A 17,714-nucleotide genomic window follows, 5' to 3' on the forward strand; every position below is an offset into this window, starting at 1 on the left:
CAGAAGAAGGAATCGGTGAGAGGTGCAACCTCCAACCCTGACAGCACGGCTCGTTACAGCAAACCTCAGCAGCTTCAGGAAGTCGTTAAACACCAAATGGGTGTCTGGCTCAGCGAGACGCCGCTCCAGGTGAAGACAGACGAGACGTGGACGGTGTCGACGTCTGCAGAGGACATCATCAGCGATGTTTAACAAACGAAAACCGGTCCGAGTCGGAAAACTAACATTTATTTTGCAGCTAGTAAATCATGCACATCTCTAAACATTCATAACATGAATTCGGGGCTAAGACTAAGCTCTGGACATTTAATGCAGATGTAAATTCATCTGCACGGTCGGGCTCGCGTCAGATTACCAGCCATCGCTGGGTGGAGGAAGTGGGAATAACTGTGGGACTAACTAATGACTTCCGTGTTATCCTTTTCATTATCTTGGCCTCGCAGGGTCGCAGGCTATGAAAACAGTAGCATGCCTTCATAGGTATAATGCAACACATTGTATTGTGTTGGCAGTGGAGGGCTGAGGGGGCGAGGCGGGGCGGTCTTCCCAGCGGGAGTCATTCCGATCAACAATAGCAGCAGCATTCCTCTGGAAACACTGTGGCATTGTGGAGGGCGTCTGTTCGCTGGGAGGATTGCCACTTCCACCAAAACAAAGGGATGAACTCATTCTGGGAATGTTTTGTGTCACCTTTAGGAATGACAGAGTAACTTTTGCTGTCCGGCTTTTCCTACCTGTGAACAGTCATATTTACTAAACTGACTGCGTGTTTTGACAGCGATGAGTCAAATTCCCACACTCGTCAATCCGTCCGGCTCCAAGAATGACTGCCCGAATATTTCATCTCAGCTTCAAGCATCCGTTTTGTTTCTGGCTTGCTGAACTTTGCTGCACATTTACACTGCAAACATAAACTCAGTGGTAGATCTGTGTTTGTCTTATCAGAGATAGAAATGTTGCTGTAAATACACGATACTGTATGACAGATGTAGGGTTTACATCACTGCGCTGAATCCTCGCTGCAGTGCATTTATTGCATTTACACCTGTGCACCGGTGACTCTGCATTACTCTGCAGACTGATGAGACAACCTGAGCTCTTCCTGTTCCAGTTAAACACAGGAAGGAGAGAAGACTTCAGACCTGACAGCCTGTAGGTGCATCACAGATCAGCCTCACACTTAGAGATGGGGGATTTTCCCATCATGAGCCCTGAAAACAGGACTACAAACAAACATGCAGCAGCCATCTTTAACGTCTGAACTAACGTCTGGTCCTGAACTAAAATGCAAATCTGGTCTGGTTGCTGTTGAAGTAGCCAAAGTAACAGGAAGCCGTTTCCTCAGGAGATTATTGTCCTGCTGGGATGAATCTCCTCATAACTCCAGCTGGGTGTCCAACCTTATTCTGACTTTTAACAGAACAGAGTTCATTATGAATTATAACAAAAGCGTCTCTAAAACAGAGCCCAGAAGGTACAGCTCATGAGCAAATATTGACTCGAATGTTGGCCTGTGCTCTTCTATTATTTCAGCTTCACTGGAGGACAAGAACAATGTGGGAGCAGTCTGGTGGCAGATGTCACTGAATATGCAAAAGACAGGAAGGAAGAGCAGATGCATCGACCAGTAAAAGCAGATAAAACCGATACTGGTGGAAATCTGTGGCCAAAGCCTGACAGGAAACAAAACTCGGCCCGTTTCAGTGGAAAAGTGATCGCCACGCTGCAACTCTAAAGTGGCTCTATCAAATAAACCCATTAAGCAGAGTTGTCATTATCAGACCATTCAGCTGAGATGCCACAAACACACTCTGCGCCTTCAAGAACCAAACTCGAAGCAAACAGACCTGCAAAAATAAAACTGGACAAACAAATTGATCAATTTTAAGGATTAACATTAACTACTGTAGCTAAAGTCTACTGCATTCATCTATCCGATTCATGTGGCAGCAGGCTGCATCTGAAGCATCCCATGACGTTCCCAAGCCAGATGACCCTCTGCACAACCCCGAGAACTCCAGTGGGTTCTGGGTGTCACCTCTGAGTATTCCCACAAAAACCTCCAAGAGAAGCATCCAAGAACCACCTCAGCTGACTCCTTGGGACATATTAGAGCAGCAGCTGCTTCGGTCATCTGCGCTCTTCACCCGAGCTCCAACGCTGGACCGAACCACCCAACACAAGATGGGGGGATGTGTTGGCATGGACAGAGGCTCCTGGCAGGGTCTCCCAGGACACAGACTAAAAGCATGTATTTACAAACTACAACGTGGGTCATGATATGGACTCTGGATAACTTGTATGGAAGTAAAAACCAGGGCCTGTAGAGCCAGTGCAGGGAGGGGAGCTTGCAGGCATGTGTCTGGTGCTCAGGCTTGAATTCACTGGGCTTGGCCATGCATAGCCAGAACAACGAGGATCCTCTAGCCCGAGGGCTGACCGCTCCCAGGGACAGCCATTATGGTCAGGAGTATTGTGGGTCGGGCAGCAGGCCTGTGTGTGACCCTCAGCACTGCACTGGGGTCTGGATGTGTTTAAAGAACAACAAAACCAAGGTAATCATACAGAACGTGGGAGAAAACAAAACAAAGTCAGATCTGCCCGATCTTCACGTGCCAACCTCGAGCTGTTGCTGCTAACACGCACCAGCTGTTTAAAAAGTGCAGTAAAGACACAAACTGTCCATAACGATTAAAAAGTACAATAAAAACAAACAAAGTGATTTCAGAGCAGCAACAGAAAACTGTTCTCTGCTTCCTTCATCACAACAGCAGCGCTGCCATCAGCCAGCGCGCTGAAACAACAACCTGCTCTCTGCTTTGAATAAGCAAAGCAGCTCCACTTGACTGTGGGCGTGGGTCACTGGCACGTGACATCTTACGAGCCCCCCCATCCACGACTAATGGTTACTGTGCATGACAACCAAAGTACAATATTTACAGTACGATAAGACAGATGTTCACGACTGCAGCTTTTGAATACGAGCTTACGGTTGCTTCTCCCAACAAAGACGATGTTAATCGAGCGAGACCATTTTCAACAACGACAAGATCAGAGATTTATGCACAACATAACCCAATTACTGCTTTGCTAAAACCTTAAACCAACAAAGCCGCGTCCTGATGGGTAATTTTCCTTTCCCACAGCGTTACCGTCTGAGCCGTGTGATTAGAACAAATAAAACTAATTACACAACGCGCAGCATCCAACGTCAGCGAGAATTACTTCTGTTTACTCAGACAACAAGCCCATCAATGGATTTCAAACATGTCCTTAATGAAGAACATTCACATCTGTGAGTTTGTTCCATCTAAACGATCTGTGGCACCACACACACACACGAGCCTGAGGATGCAGGTGTGCAGCAGCAGGTGTGCAGCAGTCTGTAGATTGATGAGTAAAGCTTGTGCATGTCTGTTCCTGCCTAACAGACGATTAATTTTCTCTAAATGGTTTATAAAACCAAAGAATTAAAAGGAGCTGAAATTTTACATCATTCCTAATAAGAACTGAATCTGAGATGATCACGTAGGAGGTTTCTGATGGACCTGCATCCACTCCCATCTTCACACGTCATACATCCTTCTCAGCTGCTGCAGTGTGGATTTGAAGTATGCGGGACCTTTAATGCTCTCCACTACAGGGGAACGAGGACTGGTATCGCCATGGTGATGTGCCCGTCACTTTGTGGAGGCTGAAACCTGAGAGGACGCCAGGCCATTAGCAAGCCTACGTCACCGCACCACCGCGATGAGGACACACACAGCCAAACGCTGTAAACCGGTCGCTATAGTAACACCATTTCAAAGTTCATCACTATCAAATTTATCATCGATACTCGTCCCCACTTGAAAGTTTAGGTGTGGAAGCGCAGCCTCGTATGAAAACGTGCCCATGTGTGCTGACAGGAACATTAACCAGCCCAGATAAGATCAACGGTGCCAGCAGGGAGTCCATCTCCACTGTAAGCCCAGCTGACCGTAACAGGAAATGGTTTACTGCTGAAGTTTAACAGTGAAACGCCCGACCTCCTTCAGGACGGTGTTTATACACCAAATCAGAGGCATGTAACCACAGACGGCTTTCATGAAAGCCGTCTGGCTGGAGAGGTGTTTCTATATTGACGGAGCTTCGTCACCTGCCTGTGGAAAGTTCCTGAATCTGATGCAACGACCTCTACGACAATTTGTTACCACAGCTTGAAAGACTTCACTGTACCGGACGTGCTCCTCGCACTTACGCGCTTCGCTGTCGATTTGCAGGTTTGCACAAATGGCTGCCATCTGTGTTACAAACTGCCACAATTTGTGACGCTGCAAAAAAAAAAAAATTCCCAAATGTCCGGCTGATTACTTCCACAAGGATGCAAAGCATACAAAGAGTTTCCTGCCTTTCCTGCAGCTTGCAATTACAGTAGATCTGATAAAGTGACCTGATACAGGCCAAGAGGACAGCTGCTGTGCAGGGTCTGTGTGGGGGATCGTAACCCACATCTTTGCCTGCTCTTATACTGCATGAAGCTCCACAGACTGTCGGCCGTGCTCTACACATCACATTTAAATGAGACAAATGAATGCTACAGTTTCCCTCCATACACAGTTGCAGCAGGTACAGGCTGCGTCTTTCACTTTCTCACCTGAACCCCTTTTAATGCTTTTCTGCATTTGGTCCTCAGGTTGCCAAGTTTAGGCAAGACGGAGACGTGGCAGAGAGGCAACCAGCTCTCTCCTCATGAAGGATTTTTCCAGAGAAACCAGGAGGATTAAACGTTGAGGATTTTGGCCCACAGATAAACAGATGCACTGGTTAATCACCATCAGCTGGTGTACAGCCGTTTTTAATTATTAAACTAAACATAATGGGGTAGTAGGGAAACCTTGCCACTGCATGCTACAGCCATACAGCCCAGTGTGCAGCACATGTAGCTGACTACACCTCACAGCTGAGCAGTGCCTTCAGGTAAGCATGTGTGAAGTCGATTACCCTTCATTTACTGATGTAATCAGATTTATTACTTCTGTATTGACCCTAAAAACAACTCGAGCACTGTTCAGGCTTTAATGTGGACTCAGCTGTAACTCGTATCACACAATTTCAGTGACTCTGGTCCTCCTGAATCAACACGCGGTAGGAAATAAAGTCCTCGTGGCTCTTCTTTAACCGCCTTCATCCATTCATCTCATCTCTCGTCTACAACCACTTCTTGCGGTGAGGCCACAATGCAACTGTGTAGTGCATCTCTCAGTTCAAAAACATGCTAAAAACCACAAGGTCACATGACTGAACACAGCATCACTCTGCAAGCGATCAGGAGGTTGGTTTTGAAAGCACCCAAGAAAAACAAGTCACATCAGCCTGCGTCTCATTAAAGATGCCAAAACTTTTCAGACAGCTGCAGAGCCCCGAGAGTCGGAATGTGCAGAGTGGCAGCTGTAGACACAACAAACCACCGCCCCCCTCGCCCAGCAAACCCCGGCTGTACCCTTGAACCGGTTCACACTAACAAGCAGATAAAGTGAATGACTTGTACTAGCAGCATTTAACATTACGTGCTCTCTGCAGTCAGAGCAACGACAGCAGCGTTTCACGCAGGTTTATCTCCCGAGCAGCTGCAGTAACACCGTCACACAGCGGCGGCATCTCCACACGCAGACTTCAATGCGTTCCTCCTGGATAATTTGTTCACACGCACATCAGCATCCACGTTCTGGTCAGATAATGGTAATGGCATGTGACATGAGAAATGTGTAAGAGCACGATCCAGGTTCATCTGAGCAGTTTATGTGCACCAACATCCGAGTGTAAATCTGAACTCAAACCCAGGTTACAAGCTCAGCTGGCTTTCCAAACCAGGGATCAGATGCTTACATGAACAACACACCCAACACCCGAACTGTGACTACGACCATGACTCAAGCTTCCTGTTCCCCACATCTCCTTCTGATAACATTCACTGGTCCCACCATGCAAACGTTAAAACCTGCACCAGCAAGTTTTAGAAACTAAACACAACTTAAAAAACCAAAACAATAATACTACAACAGCTGTATTGGTAACTGCTGCACCTTTTACTCACCTTCCTCAGTTAGAAACCTGTAAAAGCATTTCACAGAGCTGCAGCTGGCACAGAGCAGCCAGCGCTACCAGAGAGAAACGAGGGATTACAGCAGAGACGTCACCCGGCGCCGTCTCACACGGCACAGCCAATCGCAGCCCGGCCACGCAAACGCTGAACACACACACAGAGAGTAACCTGACAATAGCAGCCAGTGAGGGAGGCTGTAATATGAGCAGCACGGTGACCACTGGGCCGAGGCTCTCGGCCGTAAACAGCGGCATCCCTGACAGGGAACAAACTCAACAGCCCTTTCTGAGCTGCAGAGGATGATGGGAGATTCAGACCGAGAGCTGCCAGCAAAAAAAGCTGCACAAGGAAAAACTCTCAAATAATGAGCGCTAAGGTGTATTTTTAAAGTGCTTTACTGTATATACTCTGCTCACAAAAATGGGCATCATCCATTTCCCTCAAAAAACAAACAATGAACCAAGAATGAAGACATTTGTATTAAATTCATGCTAAGGTTTGTATGTAAACTAGGCTTGAATGTGTCCCGCGCACAGCTGGCTGCATCTCTAATCAGCAGGTCAGGTTCTGGCTAACGTGAAGCCCCGTCAGACCCCCGGACTGTGGAATGCTTCGACTTGACAAGCAGAGTCTGTGCATGCCTGCATAGCTGAGGGATTATCACAGTATCAACTGAGCCCTGAATCCCCTTTGCACCTGCCTTGTCCTGCTTAATGCACAAGAAACGTGTGGGATTTCTCGCTCCCTCCTCTCTGAGACTGCTCACCTTTCATTCATCAGCAGCTCTGAAAGGATAATGACAGGCTGCGGGTGAGACGTTTTTAAGAAGCGACACTTCCCCCTGACGTGCAGAGCAAAGGATGTTTGGTTCAGAGGAGTCGAATGTGCCGCTGCTCCAGAGTTTTGTGGTTGGAACAAGAAGACGGGCTAATAGCTCGTCTCGTGTGTTGGACGCCTTCGTTTCTGATCTACATGCACCACAAAAGGGAGTCAGCTGCCAGCGCCTGATGCACCATACAATAGTTCTTACTTTCAGTTTTAATGAAGTTTTCTCAAAGAATTATGAAATATGCTGTAGAAAACGGCTTCTGTGAATACGAGGAGAGAAGTTAGCAACAGTCCTTCATAGGGATGGGTATCGTTTAGGTTTTATCCGATACCGGTGCCAAATCGGTGCCGGTGCTCAAACGGTGCTCAAACCGGTGCTTAAAGAATGGAGAACACAAAATTGGTCCAAAAACCTCTCATGTTCAGCTGTTTTTTGTAAAAATATAACAATGTTAGCCTTTTCTGCAGCTATGGGGCATATATGGTATCACTCTTGGCTGGAAGCAGTGCTTAAACAATGGAAAAAACACAAACTTTGTCCTAAACCTCTCATGTTCAGCTGTTTTCCACTTTTTCTTTGGTCATTTTAGCCTTTTTAGCCAGGGTGAAGGGAGCATCTGCCATCAAACAAGAAGACAGCAGCATGTAGCTATGATGATGTTTGCTAGTTCACCTTACATGCATTAATGTAATAACGTGGTTAGCCTACTCAACGTAAATTAGCTACTCACCCAGAGAAGAGCGGCTGCTGCTGCATCATCATCCTCATCATTTCTGCTACACTGGCAGGGCTAGGGGCCAGGACTCTCCTCTTCGTGTTTTTGGGGGATGTTGCATAACAGGCAACCCACCGGCAGTAGATGTGCTCGGTGTGAGGTCTCGCAGCAAGCTATCAAATACGGCGCATTTCTGGGCTTTTAAAAAAACCGCTATGCGTCGCCAGGTGTTTCATCGGATTCTTGGTGTTACCTCCTTTAACAGTATCACAGTATCAGCTTAAAGCACTTGTTGCTGCTGAGTTTGCATCTTCTGCTGTGAAGTACAGCCAGACTTTTGACCGCTTCGCCTTGGACATTTTTAATCTGTAGCTCTGCTCTAACAGAACGTACGTACCTGGCCCCGCCTACTATCCTCAGAAACGTAAAATGATTGGCTAGAATCTAAAGTGTATCACAGGTCAGGGAAAAAAAGCACCGAAATAAAGCACCGAAATGTGCGCTGCTTTTCGGTCTGGTTACTACCATTTATGTCAGAACCCATCCCTAGTCCTTCACCAGCACATGAACCAGTGCTACACCTGCTGCAGGTGCTGGTGCTACACCTGTAAGCCACGACGGTGCAGGTCAGCGAGCAGTTTGCTGAGGTTAGGAACAGCTGAACTTTCAGAGCTTTTCTGGGAATTATCTGCTCGGAAAACTGACGGCATGGCTTCATGGACAGATGATGGTCACCATGTGAACAACTCTATATGAAAGTCTTAGTGATGTTAATGATTCTGTTGGTTTCATCGTTCAGATTTTGATTTTATGACCATTTACCGAGATTTTTATTTGCAAGTATTTGTTCTGCTCCAATAAATATAAATCATATCAATAATATTCAAATTTTCACCTTGATAAGAGAAAAACTGCACAAATTAATAAATGCCACCCAATTATTTATACTTATTTTAATATAAAATAAAAGGTTTTTAGTCATTTTTCTTAAAACACAAAAAACCCTCCAGTTATTTTATAATCCAAAGATTTCCTTATACATTTATTCAAATGTTTTAATACCAACAGGTCCAAATGAAATCAAAGTCACATTTATTTCTATCCTAAAAGGTTAACAGATTCTTACACGACACGAGCACTGATCTGAAACCTCCACAAACAGGTGCCTGGAGTAATAAACATTTATACATGCCCTGAAATATTTGTTGTGTGACTCGAGAACAAAAACTTGTTTACTAAAAACGAGCAAGCTGAAAACTGATTTCCCAGAATGCCACACTGGATGAGTGTGTGAGGCGTCAGCTCTACACTGGAAGAATAACTTCCTTCCCCTGTAAGGGTTGGTGTGCAACGGTGTTCCCGCTTTAGCCTCAAGTTCCACGCACCATCACTCCTCCCATCAAAGTGAAAATTAAAAACAATCATTTATTGCAAGTCTTGTCAGGCAGAGCGCGTTTCCACGAGGGCGTCGTCCCGGCACATTGATTCAAAAGGTCCCATCAGCACTGCAAAGATCGAGTTTTCCACAGCCGACACGAGCGAGGCCGACACCAACACAAATATTTAAGTAGAAGACCCCGTCACAAATCTGCTGCTGTCCCAACAGCTCGGGTGGTTTAAAGAAATGAAGTCTGTGAGGAGCCGAAGCTGAGAAACAAAAACGTCTCATTTAAACTCTTAATTTCATAATGTCAGAGGTCAATGATCCCTTATTGATCGTCTGTGATACGACGAGCATGTGACGACTGTGAGGGAGCATGAAAGAAAGAACGGGATTAACATACCAGGAAACAAAACATCTTTGTGAAACGCACTCCGAGGTTTAGGCAGGGTTAATCCCAGCCACAGAGAGCAAAAAGCTTCACTCCTTCATGTTCGCCGCAGCAATCTTCTACCCAACGAGAATCTCGCAAGTTGAAGCATGCAGAAATGAATCATCAGCAGGCGGAACAACATAAAACACTATCCGGGGCTCTTTGGTGGGCCGCTGACATTCATCGTGATAGCTCATGTGTCCGCTTGTTCTTATGTAAGTTGTCAGTGAAATTCAAAGTCACAACAACTTCACCTGGTTTGTTTCATAATCTCTGCAGGTAGAAGCGACCGGGATCATGTTTACCGTCGGCCTCGTCGGGCTGCTGAATCACCCAAAATGTTGGCTGTGCAGAATAACTCCAGCTGCAAGTCATCCATGCAAAACTAGATACCCCAGACACCAAACATCTGTAGAAGAAACTAAATAATCTCACCTCTGCTTTAAGTATCAGTCCAACACACCTCACAGCCTCCTCTACAATCTGTGCCAACACACACAAATGTCTCCCAATCCATCTCAGGCCACTCTGACTCCATTAAGCTGCTAAATCCACAAGAACTGATTTGAAAAGAATTTCGTGCGGTCCTGCCAGAGCTTTGATCACCGCGGTAATAACTTCCTTGCAAATTTGCAAACAGCGTGGTGCCGACTTGGCAGCTGCTCCGAGCTGCTGGAAATCTGTTAGGACTCCCTGAAGATCGCCTTTACTTAGAATCAGCTATGCAAGCCTTTTCATTTCAGCCGGTCCACTGGTGTTTTTAAAAGGTTTTATTTACATCCAAAACTCATGCACTGTGAGTGGAGGTGCAGCACCAGTTTCATACCAGCTGATGCTTCAGAATAACTGCAACAACTGCCCAGAGAACAGCAGGACGGCAGCTTCACAGCAACCTGAAGCTCTTTTTCCTCATCTCCAGTGCTCCCCGACTCTGACTTATTCTTACTAAACGCAATAATAACTCTTTGCCTTAACACTATGCAGACCAGCTGCTCTTCAGCGTCAGTCACCAACCAGAAACTCAATTTTGAGCCAGTAATGATCCCAGTTTATTGGTAAAGGTAGTTAGAAACCAGACAGTTTCACTGTTTAGAAATGAAAAAGCCAAGATCACAAATAGCTCACTGCAGAATGGTTGAGATTCAGAGAAGCTCATTTACAGAGTAAGCAGTGTCACCTTCATCATGTCCTTAAATAAAGCTGTGAGTCATTATAGAGGCTTCATGGTGCCTGTATTTGTACAGCACTTTACACAACCAGTCATCCACCCATTCACACACCCAGTCACACACTGGTGATGGCAGCTACATTGTAGCCACAGCCACCCTGGGGCGCACTGACAGAGGCGAGGCTGCCGGACACTGGCGCCACCGGGCCCTCTGACCACCACCAGTAGGCAACGGGTGAAGTGTCTTGCCCAAGAACACAACGAATGAGACCGTCGGAGCCCGGGCTTGAACCGGCAACCTTCCAGTTACAAGAAGCACTACCAACTGTTGCCACAAACTGCCAACACATAAGTGCTACTTGTGTGTGAAATGGGGGCGATCGTGGCTCAAGAGTTGGCGGCTCGTCTTGTAATGGGAAGGTTGCCGGTTTGAGCCCCGACTCAGACAGTTGTGGTCGTTGTGTCCTTTGTGAAACGTCTTATCGAAGATCTCCATGAACACATTTATATCCTCTCAAATGCATCTTGGGCTGTTCTTGTTTTTGCAGGAGGGGGCTCTTATGGTTTTAGTTTAAGTGGATCTTCCACTCAAACTAAAGTACATTTGATCTTGTAATAACAGGGCAGACCCCGAGGCTCATGTAGGTCCTCATCCCACACGTTAAAGCCGAGCAGCTGTGACGACTCCCTTCACCTCCAGTCCAGCCAGTAAGAGTGGTTTCTTCGGGGTTACCCAGCAGTGAAGCTTCACGTGCACGCACGCAAAAACTAACATTTTCAAGTGAACCCAGGCAGAGCAGCTTTATTTTTAGAATCAAAAACATGCAAGAGAAGCACAAACAAGACAAGTATGCACAGATGTTCAACCAAAACTAAAATTATAACTCAGCAACCCCCTCGAGATAAAATTACAGAGAAAACACCACGGCAAGGACTCCACAAAAAAACTGAACACCCACAAGAGAAGCGAGGCCAGTCGTGACGTGCAAGCTGCTCGCACAGAGCTGTGGAGTGGAAGTCATTTGCTCTAAACAAACAGGAGGGGTGGGAGTCGTAATCACAGGCGGGGGAGGCCACACGTCTGAGCAGATGAGACCCGGCTTTGATCCTGCGGATGTGAGGGTCGTCTCAGTCAGGCGTCATTTCACAGACCTCCACCGTATGTCCACGATACCGAGGAGGAGAGCATTAGAAATCAATAAGCTTCCAGAAATATCCTTTTTCTCTCATCTTCAGTTTATTCTTATGAAAATATGAAACAAGCTCCCTGCAGTGAAGTAAAGAACGCCTGAGCTGTTAGAGACACCGAGATGACCCTTTAACCACCTTAAGGTTAGTGAATGACTCGCTAACCCTCAAACCCCATTAAAGCTGTTAATCAGTGCTACAAACAGCAAAGCAGCAGCTTTGAGAAGCGACTTTGCAGAAAGTGCGATGCTTTCTGCAAAGCCACAAAATGCGAGGCATTCGGGCCCTGAAGGAATGCTTTGTGTGGCATCCTGGATGAAATCTGCACTTATTATCCAAGTGTAGACAAGTGGATCTTAAGATATGCAACAACCCCACAGTGGAAGCTTCACAAGGCCATTAGTCCTCCTCTTCACATATCAATTCCCCAGTGCTTCATCTGTACTGAAGAGTGGAAAGGCCTGTGAGTTTGACCCCAGCTCTTCACCAGCACAATGGGGACTACCATCCAGGTCTGAGCCCCCCCGCATGAAAACAGGTAGCAAAGAAGGAAACGTGTCCAACACTAGTTTCATTTGGCAGCATTTCGGGGTTGCTGAGTGACCTTTAGAGCTCCACGGAGACTCTTTTGTTAAGAGCTCATCACGCACTGCGCTACGAGGACGCGGCTGTGGAAACAGTGCCACGAAAGACATTTCTGCGTTCTCGCGCTTGAGCTAAAGGTGTCCGCGAGCCTGTGGTGACACCTGACTTACTCTGAATCCGAGCGAAGGCGGCTCACTGTGGATTTAATCGCGAGTTTAATGAAACTGGTCTCGAGGGGCGAATCCCCCTGAAAACCTCCGCCGTCCCTCGCCTCCGGTTCCCCGCTCTTGGAGCTCAAAGTTCAGCCTCATAACACCTGCGCAGCGCAGACGGAAGTGGAAAAAAACAGCGCCAGATTACCTGAAGGACTCCCAAACACCAGCTGACTTTAAATATAATCCAGCTTAACCAGCAGCGCTTCATGGGATTGTCTCGTCTGCTCGCTGCAGGACCACCTGGCCGACAACACGCACTGAAGACACGCTCAACTTACGTAATTAATTAAGCAGAGGGCTCGTGCACGCTTACACGCGCCCACAGAGACACCTGGGACAACTGAAGCACTTTAAAACACACTTTGTCTTAGCAAAAGCGACCTTAACTTACCCCACGCTAACGCTTCCCGGGCTCCTTTGGAGGTGCAGCTCCTTTCCTCGGACTCCTTTCTGTGCTCGGGGTCGGAGTCTCGGAGGGTAAAAGCTGGGTAATGCGTTAACTTTGCGCAAAAGTGTGCAAAGCTCCAGTCTGTGCCCGCCGCACACGGTACGTCCCCTCTGCGCCAGCAGCAGCAGCCTCTTTGTACTTGTCCGCTCGTGCCTGGGCTCCAAGTTAACCCGCGGTCATGCGCAGTCGGTGCCCTCCCAGGAGCCCAGTCTGAGCTGATGTGAAGGTCAGTTAGAGGCACAGGTGTTGCTTTACCTGCGCACAGGGCTCGGCCTACTTACACTAGCTGAGTCACGAAGAGCAAACAGCGCGCTCCGGACTCACCTTAAAACTCAGGTAAACGTGTAGGTTAATGCAGTTAGCACGTCGTTTGCTAACCAGTGTCTACACGTTGTGTCGTAAAACTGTGACCACACCGGGGAGAAAAAGACATGTACGTTACAAAGTTAAAGTTTTGTAGTTTTAACTTACTATAACTAACGAAGATGTTTCTCTTCCGCGATACAATATAGAGCTCGGGACGATAGATGGAAGCGGTTTCAGTTGGCGCATTAATATCAAGTGTTCTTAATTGTTCTGTGTCAGATAATCTTATCGGGGCTCATTTTTTACGGTCTTTAAAATACTTACACTTTTAAATGAACCTAAATATTTAACGCAGACACACGAATACCTACATGTACATAAAAATGATCATTATTTCAAAGATACATGATGACAACAAGTTTCAGAAACGCATCCTCACTGCTTTGGACAGAGTCAGCGTCCCGCCGGAGGCTGCGTTTGCCCGACAGCGCCATCTGGTGACCAGTGGCGTTAACAGCAAAGAGATCTCCAGCTGCCTCCCTCTTCCCGCTCCACCACAACCACCCACACATGCAGGGCCTTGGAGTAGGGGTATGTCACCAGGGTGCAGAGGAGGCTGCACCCCCCCCCCCCCCCCCCCCCTCTGTCCCCTTCTGGCTGCCTCTGCCTCAATTTTATCCCACAACTTAGACATTCACATTACTCACACTCTCATTACACATACATATAGGATCTTGGGGGTGGGCACAATCACGGAGTCCAAATTACCATCAGGGTGTACACCCAAACCCCTGGCATCGTTGCCCACCTCTGAATTTTAAATACACGTAGACATTGAGGGCTAGCAGGAGGGACTATGCGCTTACCTGCTGCTCCTTGGCAGGTAGCTCCATGCCCTCCTGGGTTTTAATTGCACCTTAGAACACATATGCATCAACATTACAATGAGCGGGTGGAGGGAGGTTTGGAGTCTTCTCCCACCCCCATTCTCTGCGGCCTGCTGGAGCGGGGGGGCTAGGAGGAGGAGTTGGCCGTCCGACTGCGGTGCGGTCTGGAGTGTGGGGCCTCCCTGCTGCTGCGGAGTCGGGGCGGTCTGCCTCCCCCCACCGCAGGGAAAAGGGTAACACCACCTGGGTCTGGGTGCAGTCCCCCCCTCCAGGGGCAAGGGTACCTAGACCCGGTTCGTAGAGTACGCTTGGGGAGTGTGATCGTGTGTACAGCGTCTCTTTATGTCTGTCTCCACGTTGGTTGAGTGTGGAGTAAGTGCATATGAGAGCATGAGGGTGGGAATGGATGTTTGTGTCTGTGTGTGCCTGTATGTCTGTGTCTATATGTCAGGTTGGGTATCAGACGCCACCTCTCTGGGGACACCTCAGGCCCTCCAAGGTTTGGAGGCCTATCTCCACCCACCACCACTTCCCCTGCCGGTGGCGGACTCCCTCAGACGTCGGTGCGTTGGTGGTTCTTTGTGTCAGGGGGTGGGCGTCCAGGTACACACCGGCTCACTCCTTGGCGGCCGCTTATCGGGGCCTGGAGCCTGGGGCTCGCTCGGGCCCCTTTGGGGGTGGGGTGCCCCCAGCCTCTCGGCCTGGGGCTCGGTCACTCAGGCGCAGCTGGCTGCCGGCGGAGCTCACGGGCGCGTCACTGCAACTCCCCCTGGCTTCTGCTCCGCGGCTGCTGAGTGAACCCTCATCTGGGACTCTCCTCAGCTCTTACTGGGACAGTGGCGCGGCTGCCCCTCTGTTGGTCTTCCTTGGTCTCTTGTGTTCTGGGGGCCTCTGGATGTCTGGAGTTTTGATCTCCTCCATACCTGCTTCACACCCTGGAGGACGGGGCTGTGGCCCCCCCACACTCCCTAGCAGATCGTTACATGGAGAAACCTTTGGAATACAAGCGCGCTGATCCACACAGGTATGCACACAGGTGTTCACTGCTCGTAGACCCAAATTACACCTTTCTTGGCTGCTACTTCGAAGCACATCTGTCCTGCGTGCTGCACAACAACATTGAATATTTAGTATTTACTGCTGTTTACACTTAGCTAGATTAATGCGATGGTGTTGTGTTTAGTATGTTGCTTTGTTTTGGTTTTTTTTGTCTTTTTTTGCTTGTTTTCTATTCTTCTCTCAACAGGTGATCCAGGAGATTTTTATTTTTTTTCTCCCCCCCTTTCTCACTGTCCCTCTCCCCTTCTGTTTTTCCTTTCCTTCCTCTTTCTTTCTCCCTTTCCTATCTCTCACTCATGTCTGTCCCGTCTGTAACATCTGAAAATAAAATATAATAAATAATAAAAACAAAGATCGACCAAATGGACCAATACGGCAATGCCACGATGATCCATTTGGCAAAGTAAATCCATTGGGTATCCTTGTTGGTCTTCAGACAACAATTCTGACGGCTAAAGAACCAAATGGGACAGGCGGGAAAAAAAAAAAAAAAAAAACAGCAAAGAGAAGCCAAACTCCCTAAATCTAATGTGGTCTGTGGAATAAACACGCAGCACTGACAGCTGACTGTTTACCTTCATTGCACATTTAAAGCCAACGTCTTTATTTTGTTTTCATTAGAGAAAACAAATGTAATTAGACCTGATATAGATCTACTATTTGAACGGCTACTGTTGGCACATCTTTGTGCGCAAAACAGTTCCTACAATAGCACAAACCACAGTTTACAAATGAGTGAGTACACGGACGTGTGTCTACACACAGAGCAATTTGGTCTCACCTAAAACTATTTCTCAAATGGTAAGTATCAAAATTTGAATAAATGCTGATAATTACGCGTCAAATGTTAATTTAATGTATATAAATCGGATCGTTTTCACCTTTAAACGCTTCCTGTGCTGCAGGACAAACGTCTAACACTATCACAGATTGTTTAAAAAAAAACCGCACATATGACGTCACATGTGCAAGTGTGTGCGTGTGTGTGGGGGGGGGGCACTTTTCACGCTACCCGACCCACAAATGTAAGCTGCGTTTAAGTGCTAGTGCAGAACTGGGACATCTGGCCTTCATGGGACTCTCCTTTTTTTTTTTTTTTTTTTTTTTTTATTAGTAAAGCCATGTTTTGTGTTTTTTCTCACTCTTCGACTACAAAACCTTTATCTGTCAATCACAGCCTTCATATGGAAGCCCAAGAAAGTTAACATATGGTTTAAGGTGCTGCTGATGCTACCGGTTGGATGCTGGACGCAGCTGCAGGCAGGAGAACATCTCTGAAGTGAGTTCATGCTCACTAATCTATTGAATATGTGGGATATAGATATAATCCCGGTCATCTTTGATAACAGCCGACTGGCTCGGAGAGCTTAAGGACTATTAAACAGTCAGTCATAGTAGATTTTTATAAAAGTGTGTTTGCTGTTCCTGAACTGTCAGTGTTTTGTCTCATCACCAAGTAAACAGCTCAGTTAGATAAAGCCTGGAGATGGTGATGAGCTCCTAGTGTTTGTTTCCAGTTTTAAGCTTACAGAGATCATTTTTGCTTGAAGTACTTTGAGGTCACAGAGCTCGTCAGCAGTGAAGTTTACTGTATGTTACAGAGCCACGTGAGATTAAAGGCTGAAAGGTTATAAGACAGAGTGCTTCATCTGACTCTTTTCATTACACTTAACAGTCAGGTAAAGCATACACAGTCTGCCCTGAGTGAAAATCAATTATTATGAGTTATATTTGTGTTGAGATTCGGTGAGTTTATTCCACTGCACTGAACTGAAAAGCAGATTTATGGGTCTGAAATGTCACCAGTGTTTCTCTGTGAAGCAACGATTCAACATACAGGTATGTTTGAGCTGTTCCCATATCTTTATCTTCTGACAGCGTGACCCCAGATACATGTTAGTACTCTGGGAAACTGTTTTGTGGAAGATCAGATTTCCTCCATGGTTTTGATTCGGTCTCTTCTAAACTACACAAACATCCTTGTGTTTCCGTGTGTGCGTGCAAACGGGCGCACATGTTGGATTTTATTGAATGTGCAGCTTCGTCACATTTTGCCTTTCTTCATCGGTTTTATTGAAACACATGATGGACAGCTTGCTTGTGTGTCTTCAGCGGTATGTGGTAAAAACGGTTTTCAGCTCCATTGCAGCATCTTCAAGTGTCACAATCGCACTGAAGTGTTCAAGAGGAAGGTGAGACTTTCTTACAAAGGACATGACAGCATTGGAGTGACTTTTAGAAAAATCTTTCAACCTCAGCGTTAAAACACTGCAGACGTTAAAACTGTTCTAACTGGAAGCTCATCGTACCACATACTGGACATGAGCACTACTGTCTCTGCACTGGCTTGTTTTAGCCTCTTCGCCCTGACTTACAGCATGTTGTACAGTTTCATGTTTGCATGAAGCATTTTCA

General features: G+C 46.9%; 1 protein-coding gene across 2 annotated transcripts in view; it reads right to left on the minus strand.

Annotated features, from left to right (window-relative positions):
• kank1a (KN motif and ankyrin repeat domains 1a) overlaps positions 1-13,300 on the minus strand; it is a 48,947-nt gene extending 35,647 nt beyond the window's left edge. The window contains exon 1 of one of the 2 annotated variants that reach the window (XM_085295603.1): positions 12,991-13,300. The gene's annotated coding sequence lies outside the window, so the exon portion shown is untranslated. Of the gene's footprint in view, positions 1-12,744; positions 12,828-12,990 lie in introns of those variants that run through there. The other variant, XM_085295604.1, reaches the window with a different exon arrangement.
• Between the last annotated feature and the right edge of the window lie 4,414 nt (positions 13,301-17,714).

This window comes from Mchenga conophoros, linkage group LG12, assembly GCF_057382185.1.
Source record: "Mchenga conophoros isolate Kocher_MC1m ecotype Shallow Benthic linkage group LG12, M_conophoros_male_GT1.1, whole genome shotgun sequence".
In the NCBI taxonomy this organism is placed as follows: Eukaryota; Metazoa; Chordata; class Actinopteri; order Cichliformes; family Cichlidae; genus Mchenga; species Mchenga conophoros.